This window comes from Apaloderma vittatum, unplaced genomic scaffold (genome assembly GCF_000703405.1).
Source record: "Apaloderma vittatum isolate BGI_N311 unplaced genomic scaffold, ASM70340v1 scaffold9696, whole genome shotgun sequence".
Taxonomy (NCBI): Eukaryota; Metazoa; Chordata; class Aves; order Trogoniformes; family Trogonidae; genus Apaloderma; species Apaloderma vittatum.
The window spans coordinates 104,471-110,470 of record NW_009723371.1 but is presented as its reverse complement, the minus strand read 5'-3'; positions in this window follow the sequence as shown (position 1 = coordinate 110,470).

Sequence of the window (6,000 nt, the reverse complement as noted above, 5' to 3'; positions counted from 1 at the left end):
GGCAGTGATATATAGCAAAATTCTATGGTAACCAAAAGGATTTTTTGACCTCTGCTAATTTTGATCCCTGCTTGATTTGGGGAAAACCTTTAGCTTATTTGCAGAACTACTTCATAACTCCTTTTATAGCTCGTTGTGTCAGCGGTTTCCACTGCAAACCCTGCATTAGGGTTCTTATAACTCAGCTGTATAAATTTGATCTGGATTTTAAAATTGGCATGTACGTTCTTGATTTGGAAGCAAGTATCGAGGCTGGTTGGCTAATCTGTTGGCTATGCGAATAATATTGCTGTAGTAAAGGCTGTGAGGAATATGATACAGCTCTCAGTTTCCATTGAGTGCAGAGGAAGTTTATTTGCCACAAAGAGCAGGTGCTCCCATGGCTTCCCCACCTCCTCTTTCCATGTAGAAGTGGTAATCTGGACCCTAATTGTAGTGAACCTGTCAGGGGGGGGTCTGGAGTGTAAGTCGGGTTTTGCTTCCTTCACAGCAGGGAAGGAGGTGAGGAAGGGTTTTGGCGAGCTGCCCTATTACATGGGGCATGCTGGAGCACAGCAATACCCTATTTGTACTCCTGGTGTTGGGGTGTCAGACCCAGGTATGTTGAGCTGTTGCTCCTGTGGGTCCCATGGTGCTGGTGCCACCCACCAGGAGTCATGTTGGACATGTGAGTCAGGACCACCCATCAGGAGGCATGTTATGTGAGGGAGCTGGGGCAGCTACAGACCACGAGTGTGACCCCCTCTTCATGTTTTGGGGCAAGCTTGTGGTCTCCAGAAATACAGTAACGGAATCATCCTCTTGCAGCAATTCACTGAAGACGTGCTTTCTAGCACACTTTGAGCTTTCTGTATGTTTGAGAGCCTGCCATTAAAATGCTGGTGCAAGGTGGTACTTTGGTCAAGTGAAGCGAAGCTTAGGGATAAACAAGGTAATAACAGGTGATGACTGTTAATGTTAGCATAAAAAGAGTATTATAGTGGAGCAATAAAGCCCCTGTGGTTTGAATGCCTGTGCAGAGTATTACTTGATATAAGAGAAGTTGCTCGAATGCTTATTTTGTGATTCTGCAAAGTTCTCCTGTAATGTTCTTTCCGTATGCGGTTTTGTTGTGTTTTGTTTTTTTACTTATTTTAAAATTGTAAGGAAGGATGTAGGCTGAAAGAGAGACAAGAGTGGTAATGATACAAAGATTATTGTCTGGTTGATTTCTGCTTTGATTATGCATGTCTTTAAACTGAATTGCTATAGCCAGCCACGTATCAGAAATGCGCAAGGGCTAAAAATCAACCTGGAGGGGTGTCAGATAGCCCAGGGAGTCTTAAATTGGGAGCAATGAGTTACATTCTGACAGAAAGTTGCAGGTGACATTGATGGATGTTTTTGTGATGGGGGAACATTTATTTACTGTCAGACCATGAAATAGTTTCTTTGGGAAAGCAGTCGTGAGGCGCTGTCACGCAAGCTGGTTGCAGCTAGGATTGAGTCGAGGCAGGCAGTGTGGAAAAGATGAAAGGCAGCTTCCATCTCTAGTCACATTGACCTTTGTCTTATGAGTAACCAAATCTTGATAGTTCCGTTTATTACCGCATAAAAGCTAAATAACGACAGTTCAAAAAAGAGATGCTTGTCAAGTTTTCTTACTCGTATGAGGAAAAACAGGTGGTTATATGTTAATTAAGCTGTAAATTACATTGATTCAGAGATAGATGCACATGTATGTGCACACGTGCAACTTTCCTGGAAAGCATCTTCAAAATATCTTGTTAAAGATTGAAAGTGGAAAAGCTATTTTTCTTGCTAAAATTCTTACTGCAAAACAGAATAATAAAATGGCTAAAATTTAGCTGGAGAGAACAGTTGTATTCTAGTGTGTCTTGGGCTGCTTAATTCTAAAAACCTGAGGCATATGACTGTGCTGAAATCGCTTTTTGTAGTGTTGCTTTTGAAGTTCATCCTGGATGAAGAACTGCCTTTCTGTTTTATCTCCATTTGGAGTGTGTTTTAGGACAATATTTGCAGATGTTTGAAACAACAAGGACAACAACAGAATTTTATTTTTTAAAATTATTTTTGTCAAACAAAATTGAAATCTAATACTGGATGGGTGATTTCATTTATGTTTATTAGAAAGCGTCCGGAATATCTCTGGATGGCAGAGGCTGGCTTTTGGCCATGAAGCTGATTGCTGCCGAGGGGCTGAAAAGAGATTTTGCTGCTGGGGGCTGCGGCAGTGATTGCCCTCAGCAGGTGCCTGATCATGGAATGTCTCTCCCGCTTGCCTCCCCTTCTGTCTCCAAATGAGCTTTCCAGAGTACACAGACTTTGGACTTCGTAGGAGGAAACATATCTAGCTTGGCAATTTTGTAGCTCTACAGTCTGCTGTGTAACATTAAAAAAAGAAAAAAGGCAATTAAAAAGCCCCCTTTTTGTGGCTGTAATTCATGCCTGATTTTAAAAGCTGGCCTCATACTGTATATACAAAATTAAAACAGATCCATCAAGGATTTGAAGAATATTTGTGGTGCTTAGAAGTCAGTTTGATTCATAGGTAATGAGTTTTATAATTTTAATGCTGTACTCTTCTGTGCATATGTCTTGTTGCATGGATTCCATTTGTGTTACATGATGTACGTGTAATAAAAATATGTTTTAAGGATACGCTTTATTCCCCACTAGGAATTAAGCATTAGGTTTTTTTTACTCTTGTCTGTCAGTTTACTCTTCCTTTGGTATTTAAGCATAGATAATACTGTAGTTCACCAGTGACTGATGCCAGCTAATTTCACTAAGCCAAAGTTATATTTCCAGTTTAAGAATAAAATTGTAGTTCATCGGTGACTGATGCCAGCTAATTTTACGAAGCCAAGGTCAAATTTGCAGTTTAAGAATAAAATCACTCTTACAGAACAAAAAAAAAGAAGCAGCACAAAAGCAGTAATGATTCATAAATACCACTTCAAAATTACCTATATGTTAATGCCTGCATCTTTTCACGTCTTCTCTATCTGTTGAATTTTTCAAAATCTGGGAAAAAAAGTGAAATAAACAGAATTAGTTTCCACTGTGACATGGAATATGTGGAATGCTTCTTTTAGTTTTTAGCTTGAATATGTACACATTTTTGCATACATAATCCCCTATATGTATATGAATTTATTGTCTGTAGTGTGAATGCACAGTTACAGAGTCTAAGAAATATCAAACTGAGGCTCCTGGAGTATAGGTCTGCAGTCTGGAAGAGATCCTTAATTATTTAAGATATTTTAATTCCTCCTTTGTCCAGTGCAGATTTTTATTTTTATATACCTGCTCTTGTGGTAATATTCTTCTTGCATCGATGGTAAAACTCTGCCTTTGTACCTTCAGTCCCACTTCATTATAAGCCCTCCCCAAGCAGAGGATGCTGCCTGGTAGACTTGTGCCCTGACTGAGATTTTTCTAGAAGGATCAAGCTTGCCTTTCTTGGATAGTCACATCTCTTGTCTGCCATCAGTAGGTGTTACTTGAGAGCCTTATCTGCTGTATCTAGATGAGGAGATTGCTGCTCTGGCAATCCCTCTGCACGTGCGCTTCTTCACGCGTTTTTCCCGTAGCGTGTTCATTCAGACGTGTCTGTGACAGCCTCGCTTGGAAGGTGCGTTCAGTCCCCCGTCTGCACGGCACATCTCAGGGACATAGCCAGGTGCCCAGCAGGACTCTCAGGACCTGTCTGGTTTGTTCCTCATCTCCAGGGTGCACTTCCCACATGCATTTTAAAGGGATTTTCAGCCTGGGGTTTTGCTGAATTGATTTTATAGCTGTCTCCTGTGTGTGCTTAGAAAGAGTTTCGTCCCCAGTAGGCAACAGTTCTAAGAGTGAGCTCTTGAAAGTCAGGTGATTAATTGTGGGTTGTTGTGTGTTGGCCACCAGAATCAAACAAAAAGGTGGTGGCTGTATTTTTTGTTTTGCTTTTAAAATTTATTAAATATTTTACACTTCTGTGGATGGTAAGGCCCCCCACCCATCCATGAAAATAGTTACCTTGAAGCCTGCTTTTGAAGTCTTGCTGCTGGATGTGTGTAGGTTGCTTTTTTTTTTTTTCCCAGTCACAAATTACAACTTGTGAGCGTCATTCACATTTGCGTAGGTTTGGAGAAAGCTGGATTTTAGACACTTGGGGAGTCCAATCACAACACAGAGCAATCTGTTTGACCTTTATCTCTTAGTGCTTGTACGCTCCTTTCCCTTTTTCAGACATTGCTGACAAATGTCAGCGTGCTGTAATGTATCGGTTTAGGGATCTGTTTATGGCAGGTTCCACTCCTCGCCCAAAGGTTTGAGGAGCTTCCCTATAAATAGGTATGTTGGTCATAGCTTTCTATATGCTTGTGGAGTTCCCTGATCTGTGTTTTTTTAGTAACCAGGTCTCTTAGTTCGGAATTTGGCTATGAACACTGAATTTTAGCGGAATCTTGGCTTTTATATTGAAGCCTTCTGTAAAAGGATGCACTAAGCAAGTTGTAATGTTTATGAATTTAGCAAGACAAAAAGTTTTTCTGAAATCAGTGAATTACCTTTTTTTTTTTTTCCCTTCTATTTTTCTTCCTTGCATGGGGCTCGCTCTGCAAACTTCCCTTGTTAGCACCCTTAGATTTCAGCTTTCGGTAAAATCGCAGTGTTGACCCATAATGCTGAAAGACTGGCTGCTATTTTGAATCTGAAGAGATGACAAATTTTCCTACATCTCTGGCTTCTCCTTTCACTAGAATAATGTATTTGTTATCATAGGACTAACACCAAATGGAGGGATTTTTCTGGTTTTGTTTGGTTTTTTTAGCTACTGTTTTTAGCTGCTAAAGATTGCTACTGCAAGTGTCTGCGGGACACAGACTGATGTTGAAAAATGTCAGGTTTAATCTACTGACCATGAAATTTCCTGCTCTCAGTCCATATGTCCTCAAATGATACATTTTTTGGAGTATGACATTTGCATTTGTCTTGCACCATTAGGCAATGTGTTGGGTTTTGTAGGTTTTTTTTTGTCAGTCAAAGTGTTTGCCTTCTGATGCCGTCCAATACACGTGTCACAGCTGTCATGTATTACCGTCCCTGAGATTTTAGGAAAGCCTTAACCACATAAGGCTGATGGAACACATATTTTTCCACAGGTTTACCTGGCAGGTGACTGTTCACACACAAATGCAAAGACTGAGTCCCTAGTATTTCATGTGTTACTACCCCTTTGCCACAGACAGTTTTTAAGACCTAGCTTCACTTCTCCTGTGGGACAAGTGAATGATATGGAGACTGGTGCCTGTACTTTGTGGTTGATTGTCCAAAGGAACCAAAACTTCTTGGTCCTTAAGAAGGGACTGAATGCACTAAACTAGAGGTAGTTAAAAAACAATAGAGGTGAAAGCCTTCCTTCTGCCTCCCTTTGAGAAGTCACTTGCTGAACTGCAATTGTGGCCCAAGGTGAACTGCACTTTTGGAAGTAAAGATGAAGTAATTCTGCTTTTTGCAGCACCTCCGTAAAAACAACAGTCTCTTCAAGGAACAGACTCATTCTTGGCAGGGAGAGGAAAGAGTTGTGAAGCTTTGCATGCATAGCATAAGCAGCTGCAACTTCTGTGCTGTAAGGTAGGAAATCTATGGAAATAAAAGCGAATTTGCACCAGCCAGGACTGTTCTTTGCAGCCAGCTATAAAATGATAAGCAGACTGAGGACCAGGGTTATAAATCAGTGCGTAGATCTTGCCATGTGTTGCTTTATTTCTGTTTCTATTCTTGGGAATGAAGCTAGTTGAAATTTGGTGGCATCAGATGAAAAGATGAATTTATTGTTCAATCGGGGTCCATAATGTGAACTTTACAAAGGTTTCCGTCACAAGACTGTTTCATTCAAGTGGACTGAAGGCAGTTGAGCTGAACTTTGGCAGTGACCTTGATCAAAGAGGCAGACTGCTCAAGAGGCCTTTCTTATTCTGGTCTGAATATCCTGTGGGTTTCTGGGGACTC